General features: G+C 42.1%; 1 pseudogene; it reads left to right on the top strand.

The window, feature by feature from the left end:
• The first annotated feature begins 874 nt into the window (after positions 1–874).
• Positions 875–1535, top strand: LOC143842647 (ribonuclease P protein subunit p29 pseudogene; annotated as a pseudogene).
• Positions 1536–10956: the final 9421 nt, after the last annotated feature.

Raw genomic sequence — 10956 nt, 5'->3', positions numbered from 1 at the left:
GAGGCAGTTTGGCCCAGAATAGTTTTTAAAAGAGGTGAGAGTTATACTTCTTCATTTCTAAAATATTGTTCTCAAGTGTCTGAAATGCATCTAATTTTTTTGCGGTACTCTTCATTTAATGGCTGTTCCGGGCCATTCCGGCTCTTACCCTGTCCCTAATGAGGTCTTTAAATGGAATGCAGGTGAGCAGAAAGAACTTGGCCCTGCAACTTTGTGAAAGCCTAATGACTGGCATCGCTTGAACTGGGATGTTACCTGCAGAAAATGATTTTGTGGTGCATGGGTAAAAGTCAGATCTAGGTGACTTTAAATGGATCCACATATATTCAGATGGTTTTTATACTGAAACAAAATAAAACCACCATTAGACTGTAGACCATGTCTTAATCTATAGACAGCATCACAAAAATCATGCATCCACAACATTATGGAGATGCAGTGGCACAAAAACCAAGTAGAAATACATGGATCCTCATGATTTTGGAACTAGATCATCCCACTCATCATAAGATCACCCATTATATTGATAGCCACAGCATACCCCACAAAAAACTACAGATCTATGCCTCCATGGCAACGCCAGAGAGTGAAAACACAATTCTTGAAGCATGGATCCTCAGGGTTTTTTCATCGAGTCACCGTAAACTCACCATAAGATCACATATTGTGTCCATGGCAGCTCCCACCACAAAAATCACGGATTGCTTCACTGTGAATTTGACGCATATGCCTGTGCAACTAGTGTAAGAGGCTAGGGATGGTGCGTGCACATTTTGTTTGACAGTGGAAGGGAATGAGTTGCAGTTAGATAGTGGCTGGATGCAGCTGTAGTCTTCTCTGCAGCACGGAAAGTGATTTAGCTACACGCACTAACATGGAGAGTGTCTTATATAATCAACTACCTTAACCAACAGCTAAGCTTATGAATATCCAGCCTCAAAGGCTAAAGGAAGCTGACATGTTTGTGAAAGCATTCTTGAAGTGCAACTTGTCTGAGAAAAGCAAGGAGGCCATCAAAGACCTCTTAACTCGGAAAGCTGTTGTTCTTGATTATCTTCATAAGAGAAGATGGGGGAAAAGGATAAGAGGGAACATGTTCTCCACCAAGCAGAGGAAGGAGACACAGCTCTCTGAAATTAAACCAGAACACCAGAGATACGAGAAATTTTTACCTTTGCATGAATTATGGAAACAATATGTCCAGGACCTTTTGCAAAGGACTCAAGCAAGAAGCACCACCAGAGATGATTTAGACCAAACTGCCAAAAGCTGATCTGCACAATACACTTGTCACAGTGAAAAAATCAAAATGTCCTTTGTATGTCAGTATTATAGGCATTGTTATTTAGGAAATGAAGCACATCTTCAAAATCATTACCAATGAAGACCAATTGAAAGTCATTCCCAAATTTAACAGTGTCTTCAGCATGGAGATCGATGGCCTCATGTCCTATATCTTTTGTGGGAAGATCCAGTTCAGACCTAGTGAATGTTATGCAAAGAAGTTCAAAGCCACCAGCACTATTGATCTGTAACTAGTTTTGAAACACAGAGACCTGGTTACTGTTGATGGGTGACCAGGAACGTTGTTTGCTGCATATAAACCAGAATTGGCCATAACCACCAAAATATTTTTGCCATGTTATATAAAACTAGGAAAAGAGCCCATTGTAAACAAAATACAATGGGCGCTAGAATGTGGGGGAGACGGAGGGACAGGGCAGCGTGCAGAAAGGAAGGGCACCTTAGTGATGAGGTGTCTTCGAGGGCGGGCGGCGGCGGCGGGGTGTCCTGGGCTCTTCAGTGTGTCCGCGGCGGCGATGTCGAGTTGCGGGCGGGTCTTTGAGATCTCTGAGTGGTGGGGGCTCGCTCGGGCGGCGGACTGATGCGGCGAGAGGCGCTTTGCGCCTCTCACCGCGTCAGGCCGCCGGGCAGGGAGCCCCCGGCAGCCGCGCGACTGTTGGGCGCTCCCTTGGGCAGCGGGCTGACGCGGCGAGAAGCGCTTCGCGCCTCTCGCCGCATCAGGCCGCCAGGCAGGGAGCCGGCCTGACGCGTCGGAGGAGCTTTGCGCCTCCGCCGCGCCAGGCCATCGGCAAAGGGAGCAACTGCAAGCCGCGCTGCACGTGGCTCGCAGTTGCTGGGGCTGGGAATCGGAGGGACCAATCGGCAGGCGCTGCGCGCCTGCCAATTGGTCCCTCCGATTGTCCGTCCGGAGGAAGGGTCCAATCCGGACCCTCATCACGGACACATCCCGCCTTAGAACCCCTTAGCCATTTATTTAGTCCGTGGCGCCCGTGGCGCCACGGGCGGTTTAAAGATAATCCTAGTTCTTAACACACATTAATGTTTTAATGTTTTAAGCATCTCTTACTTTTTTGTAAATGATTTGTATTTATAAATTTTGCACTGAAATAAAATTATTCTACTTTCTGACTTCGAAGGAAAAGTCATGGATCCACACCTTTGTGGCAACCCGGGACTCGGGATTTGGGATTGGGATTAGAGATGGGTACCACCAATACCCCCTCTCCACCTGCTAGTAGGGGAAAAGGGTAGTGGATTAGCCAATCTTGCCGGGTTAGCTTGCTAACTAATAATTGCTGTACTGTAGTTGTTTTAACTGGATTTTAATGGATTTTATGGGGTTTTAGAATGTTGTAACCCGCCACGAGCCGCAAGGGAGTGGCGGGCAATAAATCGAATAATAATAATAATAATAATAATAACACCAGGGAGCAAAAACATGGTTGTGAAGCATGGATTCCCATGGATCCTCAGGGTTTTTGCATCTGTTCATCTGTAACAGTGGTCCCCAACCACCGGGCCATGGATCTGTGATTTCGGTGGTGGGAGCCAAAGACATGATATGTGATTTGATGGGGGTATTGAGGTTGACCAATGCAAAAACCATGAGGATCCACGTATTTCAACTATGATTTTACACCATTGTGGCCCCACGATACAGGGGAAGCCTGATTTTTGTCATGCTGCCTTTCTCAACCAGGGTTTCAAGAAACCATGGGGTTTCTTGAGGGCTCTGGAAGGGTTTCCTGAATAGGTGGGAGTTAATTCATTTTATTATATCATTTTAAAATTTGTTATTTATCGGGTGATATGACCAGATATGGTCATGTTGACCTGCCCCCTTCAATGACCAATGATGGTCCTGGAGGGGATGAGAAGGGGCGGGCCCCTGGGTAGGCATGTACACAGCTGTGCTTCCCAACCGTATTCTACATGATCACACCACTCCTGGGGTTTCTTGAAGCCTGAAGGATTTTTCAGGGGTTTCTCAACAGTAAAAGAAAAACGAGAAAGGCTGGTCTAAGACATGGTACACAGTATGAAGGTGGTTTTATTTTGTTTCAATTTCAAAATTATATGAATTCATGAGGATCTGTGCCTTGGATTCATATTTTTGTGTTGCTGCAATGCCACAAAATGTTAGAGCCATTTTTATAATAGTCCAATCTATAGTCCTGTCTTCCACATGTGGTTTGATACTAGATTTGTTAGAGTTCAGTTTTTAAAAGTGATGGATCCATGTAGATCTGAATTCAGAATCCATGTACATCTGACTTTTACTTTCTTCCAGTTTTGTGCACTTAGTGCACTGGGATGGGTTCTTTGAGCAGGCACTGGGCTGGTGCGAACACTGACCTGTGGAAAGTCATATCTGTCTTGCCTTGCCAATATATCATGTATAAAAGAAGCATTTAACAAAGTTCAAAGTATGCAAAATCATATTTCATTGGCATGTTTAAATCAAGCTTCAGTTTAAATGAGTATGATGTCCCACTGTACATGTGCAACATTAACAAGTCAGTGCAATGCCCATCCAGGGTACAGCTCCCTGATGTTCTTACTAGGCAAATCAAATGAGCCCAGTTTAAATTAGATAATGGGTGTGGGGAAGTAGAACAGCTAACTGTGTCAGATTTAAAGCAGATATTATTTTGCTGGAATAGTAACTTACCAATGTTTCTTTTTCAGCATCATCAATGTGGATAGGAAGGCAAGAATGTAGTGCTGACTGAAACTGTATATTATGTAGTTACAGGACACTATAGGGTAACCAATTTATGCTAAAGAAACAGGAATCCAGTAGCACCTAAAAGATTAACAAAAATTATTCCAACATAAGCTGTCATGGCTATCAACCCTCTCTGTAGTTTGCACTAAATGATCTTGATTGTATGCTGGCATATATCCTACCTAGGGAGACACAGTCATTAGGGTTGAATAACATGTTACATATGCTGCAGTCCCAAGAACATTCTGGAAACATACATCTTTTAAATACCATTGTTGTGCCATACAAATGTTATCTTCACAACAGTATGTGAGGCAAGTGGTTATTATTAGAACACTGGTCTTACCCAGCAAGGCTATGTTTGTGTTCTTGTATTGTAAGAGTTAATAAATCCCCATTACTATTCATATTATCTAGCCTAGATTTTTTGGGAAAGAAGCCATGAAGCCATGACTCAGAAAAACAGCTTCAGAATCTTAATAAAGACCATGCCTTCTACTTCTGTTTAGTGAGAAGGCGCTTTTGATTCCATCTCTAAAACAGACAAGTTACTTCCCACACATATACAAATGCACACACCAGCTAGCAATCTTCGAACACTGAGTTCAGCAAACTAATTTACTAATGACATGCTGTCCCATTACAATGCAATATTTATTAATCAATTTTTAACCAGATGGACAATGAATTAATTATTTTAATGAATATATTTACATATTATGTGTTCAAAATGTATTATTTTATTGTTTATTATCTATGGTTATTCACCTTGAGCCTTCAAGAAAGGATGGGTTATAAATAAAATGTTATTATTAATGTACTTAATGTATTATGACTAACCCAAATGAAACCACCTGCAAACTTTTGAGTTCTTCAAAAACTTTTATCAGGCTGGATGTTTAAAAGCAAAGAGGAAAAGGGAGTGTAGCTCGGGGGAGATGTTTCAGGCCCTGAGATGTCTCAAGGACACTTGCCTGCACCCGTTCTAGAATCATGGAAAATAATGACAGTCTCCCTTGTGGGTATAAAAACCTATGGCTATCAAATATTGCTATAATACCAGACAGAACAAAAAACTGAAAGTAAATAGGGCCTTCCGCATGCAAAAAATGTAGCCATACAGCCTCCGAATGTAGCTGGCCTATTCCGGCCCCTCCAAATGACGTTGCCTACATCCAGAGGCTGCCCAGCAGTCAGCTCGCAATTTCAACAAAAGATTGTTTGCCATTGCTTGCCTGTGTGTAGTGACTCTAGAGTTCCTTGGTGGTCTGCCAGCCAAGTATTAACCAGGGCCAACCATTCTTAGCAGCCAATATCTGACAAGATCCCAGTAGACTGGGCCAACCAGGTCACAGCTTTTATTGTAAAGGGACAAAACAAACCCCCCCACCTAACCACAGTGGAACACCATCAGTACATTCCTAAGTAGAGTTACACTCCCATAACCTATTTGACTTCAATGGGCATAGAAGGGTGTGACAGTGCTCAGGGCTGCATGTGCCTAAGCAGGTGAGAATGTGATAAATTTGAAATTTCAACATGAATTTTATTTCTTTTGTTTATTTCATTTATGTTCCACCTTATTCCCCAACAGGACCCCAAAGCTGCTCACAAAGCCTTTACTTCATTTTTATTCACAACAACCCTGTGAGGCAGGTTAGGCCAATAATGCATGGCTGAAGATCAGTTGTAATTCCAGGAGATATGCAGCACCATCTAGAGGCCAGCAACTCTAAGGGAAACTACTTAATGTTTTGCCTACACAGCAATTTTGCCTTGGTCATGCAGAAGCAGGAACACTTTTAAAAAGAAAAATAGTGAAATGTTAACAAACGTTAACAGAGAGAAAGGAAGCAGGATGCTTCATTCCTGTGATGACACAAACAAGACTTATCCAGTAGACATGCAAAATCACATTCCAAAAAGTATTCTGCATTTCAATAGAAGCTATTGTTGGGAGAATACTTTTTTCATCAACAAGACCAAAGTCACAATACGCCTGCAACAAGAGTCTTTATTTGAAGAAAGACATCTTGAATTTCTATAATACTGAGCAACAAGGGCTTATTAATGTACAAAACATTGCTCCCTCATATGCTTTAGACTGAGTTTTAAACTTTTGGATGTGAATGTGCTGTGAAAGAAAAGAGTTTACTGAAAGCAGAGCTCTGGGATTTCAGCAGCAGTGTTAAGAACTGGGCAGGTGGCTGCTTAGCTCACTTTGCAGAGGAATCATGTTACATCACAGCATTCTGATTTACTGTAACCAAACAAAAAATCAAGGGCCCTTAAGTCCTCTGTTACCTGATTACAGGATGACTGTATAGAAGGAACCAAAGTCCTTTGGGGGGGGGGGACACAATGACTATTAAGGCTGTACTTAAGAATTTCCTTTTTATTAAGAGATAAAAGTTCAGTATAGTTATACACTTTTCCAGTTGATTTTTTGCCATTTCATGCTTTGGTTCTGTTGACTCTGTAGAACTATATCCAATGAGTAACTTACATTTTTACTGTAATATACCACCAGATATCATAGGTATAGTTTTGATTTCTATATAGTGGGGAACTGAAGAATTGTCAGAGATGACATTTATTTAAACTGGCAAGAGCAGTGTGTTTATTTATGGCCCACTGACCTTCTTACACATGAAAGCTCTAGATGCTTACCAGATAAGTTCCACTGCTAATCAAATAACTAGAAAGGAAGAAAGAAGTGCTGAAAGAACAGACAGGAAAAGACTTTACTCATGTTTTATGGGATTGGTTCAGGTACAGACAATAGAAAAATCCAAGTAGGAAAAAAGACCTTGAAAATTTCAGAATTGTTACTATAGAATAAAAGAAATCTGCCTTACTCTAAGCTACCTTATGATAAAGCATCTATGATGATTACGGGACACAATACAATATAAGCTCTGTTACCCAAATTATTGCTTCCCTTGACTACCAGGCTTCACTGTTTTCTAAAATTGCCACCTGTTAGGCAAAACAGGCTCTTGTGGCGCAGAGTGGTAAGGCAGCCGTCTGAAAGCTTTGCCCATGAGGTTGGGAGCAGCCGGCTCAAGGTTGACTCAGCCTTCCATCCTTCCGAGGTCGGTAAAATGAGTACCCAGCTTGCTGGGGGGTAAACGGTAATGACTGGGGAAGGCACTGGCAAACCACCCCGTATTGAGTCTGCCAAGAAAACGCTGGAGGGCGTCACCCCAAGGGTCAAACATGACCCGGTGCTTGCACAGGGGATACCTTTACCTTTACCTTAGGCAAAACAACCCCAGTTACTCCTCTCAAGGCTTAATGTGTATCATGTCTAACTAGTTCTATCTTTTCAAGTAGGTAGCTGTGTTGGTCTGAAGTAGCACAGTGAAAATATATTCCAATAGCTATTGGTGCTATTGGACTCTATTTTTGTAATCCTATCTTGCAGGTGTTACTTATTGGAAACTTGCAGCCCACAAACCTCTTATCACCTTCAAGGCCAAAGCATGGAATGGGCCCTATGTAATAACTGGTGAGCCACAGGATGGGAGGAGGGAATGAGACTGGAGAGATCCATTGCATTGATGCCATTTCCTTTGTGGAGTGCCGCAAGGTGCGATTCTCTTCCTATCTTGTGGCACTCCACAAAGAAGATGGCATCAATGCAATGGCATCTCCTCACTCTCACCAGTTCTTTAACATCTTTATGCACCCTCTGACCCAGCTGGTCCGGAGTTTTGGACTTGGGTGTTATCAATATGAGGATGACACCCAACCTTAACTCTGATGGATGGCTGTCATAACATCATTTCAGAGCAGAAACTGTTATTGATTATAAAATGATTAATCATGTAGAGGAACCAAGCTTAGTGAAGGTAATTCAGACTACACTGTTCCACAAAGGAAAGAAATGGGAATTCTTGAAACTAGACTTGAAACTAGTGTCAGAAAAGTCAGCATAAAATTTCTTCTTGTCAGCCTCAGTAGAAGTCAAGCAAAGCTCATTTTTTTCAATCATTGTAATCAGGCCCTTAAAACACTTTTCCTGTTTGAAATCTGTTCCTCATGACGGACTGCCCCAAACCCGCAAAAAACAAATTAACCCAAATTCTTCAGCCAGTCTGAGCAAAGCAGACTTGTTAATCCTAACTTCTCCTACCTGGTATAAGGAATGATGTGAATTACACCACACTTTTCAGAGAACGGGTCAGATTTAGGCTCCAAAAAGAATCAGGAAGAATAGGAACTCTATTAAGCATATTGGGTTTTATAGTTTTGGGACAGCATACAATACAAAGTGCATCCCAACTTACAAATAAGCGCCAGGCTGGGCAGCCCTGAGAGGTCATAGCAGACAATCGGGGCCATCCCCCTGGAAAAAGGTCATTCAACCCAACTACACCAACCAACCCCAAACAATCCAAACTCAAAGTAACTCCAAGCAAGAAAGCCAGGGTACAAGGTTCCCTAGATATAGTTATGCTTGGGCCCCTTCTAATCTCCACCCAATCTCTCGAGCCACTAGTATGGAGGCAAAGGTGAAGAACCTGTCTCCAACACTGATGTTGTGCAATGCCAGGTCAATTAACAACAAAGCCTCCACTCTGCAAGCATACTTTGCAGAACATGGAGTGGACCTGGTGTGTGTGATGGAAACCTGGGCTAGGGGGGGCGTCCTTAAAGAACTAGCCCCTGCCGGGTTTGTCAACCACCATCAGTCATGGACTGCTGGGTGGAGGGGTAGCAATCCTAATCCAAGAGGATTTCTCCTCTAGGGCACTCTCTGCACCATCAGTTATAGGAATTGTGTTGTATATGCAGGGGCTGGGGCTAGTGGATGAGTTCCCAGGTATGGTCAAGGGGCAATGATTCTTTACCTCTAAGGGATACCAGTGGCAATGAACACACAAATGTTGAAGGAAAATAGGATATTCTTAATTAGTTTAAGTAGTCTCCAGAAGAAAAATATAGAGAAAAAATAAGGCACTAATGATAATAGGCATTAGTAATGTGCACTAATAATAGGCCAGACAAGCAATAAGATGAATGTCTTACTATACAATTGTTATTGAAATATTATTTATTTATACATTGAGTACACTGGATTCCAGTATTTAATACAAGGTTTCTACCTCAAAATTTGAGTCCCATGGCATCTTTAAAACCAACAAAGGAAGTGTGCGTGCACATGAAAGCTCACGCCTTGAATAAATCTTTGTTGGTCTTAAAGGTGCTATTGGATTCAAATTTTCTTGAATTACTTCAGACCAACATGGCTATCCACTTGAATCTATCATTATGGAGAGTTTGTACCTTGGCAGTACTCTTTGGGTTTTCCGGTTCATTTGTAGTCATGGATATGAAGTGTGACTTGCTAGTGAGTTCAAGGTGACCAAATGTAAAAACCCTAAGGATCCATAAGACTTATGTGCTTTGGAAGAATGATTTTAAGAGTTGGTTCTTATATGCTGCTTTTTCCTATCGGGTGTCTGTGAGGTAGGTGAGGGTGAGAGCTCTTATAGGACTGCTTTGTGAGAACAATCAGGGCTGTGATGAGCCCAAGGGCACCCAGCTTGGCTGCATGGGGAGGAGCAGGGAATCAAACTTGTCTCACCAGATCAGAGGCCACCACTCTTAACCACTATACCATACTGGCTGTCTTCCCTGTGGCAGTGAAATATAGTACTTAATGTCATTTTGATGTTGGCTGTGGACAACATATGTGAGTAGATAATAAATATAGGCTGAAGAAAGTTATAGGTGCATAATTTTTGTGTGCAAGCTGTGGCTATCAGAAACATGATGGTAAATTTGGGGTGACCCGATGCAAAAAACTCAAGGATCCATCAGGATCTGATGCTTGGAACCATGTTTTTGCTCCATGGTGTTGTCATGAAGACATGGATCTGTGATTTTCACAGTGCATGCTGTGGCTATCAGTATTATAAGTGATCTAATGGTGATTTTGGGATGATCTAGTGCAAAAATCACGAGGATCCATGTATTCCAACTATGCTTTTGCACCATTGTAACCATTGTAGAGTAGCTGCATTTTGATTTGAGTTGATGATGCTGTGGATGCATGGTTTTTGTGGTAACACCTATAGACTTAACACATGGTCTGCTGTATGATGGCAGTTTTATTTTGTTTAAATGTAAAAATCATGAATTCATGAGGATCTATGCCTCAGATCCCCCATTTTTGTGCTGCTGCAGTGCTACAAAAGTGTTGGATTCATTTTTTTTTTAATCACCCAGTCCATAGGTCTGGCTTCCACATGTGGTTTGATACTGTATTTGTTGGAAGTTCTTTTCTTAAGTGGAGGATCCGTGTTGATCTTTTGTTTTCTTCTGTAAAACCTATTTCCCTTTTCCCTTAGTGAAAAAGAACAATTTGTCCCTTGTAAATACATATCTGTCCCTTTGCTACCTATACATCCTGTCCAGGTAAGAAAAACTCTGCCAGGCTGGTAGGTCTACTCTATGGCCTGGTTCACACATGCAGCAAAACAGAACAGCAAGAAAAGGAGAATAGGGACTGTGTTTGTTTTATGCTGTGCTTGTTTTATGTTTATATGCAGTGTTTTTTGGGGGTGGAGAAATTATAACGTATTTACATGGTGTTTTGCGATTTTTTAAATCATTCCAGCCTAGGCTGCCAGCTATAGTTCTAGCAGAGCTGCCAACCTTGCACGCGTTAAGCACGTTTAAGTGTTCAACACACAATTTCTGCCTTGAAAGTAAACGCCTCAGCAGGCAGCGGCTGAGCCCCCAAGCCCTGTCCACTGCGCTTGGGATCTGTTTTCCCTTGAAACCATTTCAAGCATCCTATTAGTAACTAAGAAGCAGAGCAAAAAAAGACCTTGGCAAAAACACAACCAAGCTCAACGGTGCAGGAAAGGTATAAGCACTGAACTAAAGGTCTAGATCTTCTCCCAGGCGTC

This window comes from Paroedura picta, chromosome 8 (genome assembly GCF_049243985.1).
Source record: "Paroedura picta isolate Pp20150507F chromosome 8, Ppicta_v3.0, whole genome shotgun sequence".
Taxonomy (NCBI): domain Eukaryota; kingdom Metazoa; phylum Chordata; class Lepidosauria; order Squamata; family Gekkonidae; genus Paroedura; species Paroedura picta.
Note: the sequence above shows the minus strand (reverse complement) of the source record. Positions and strands in the feature narration are given on the sequence as shown.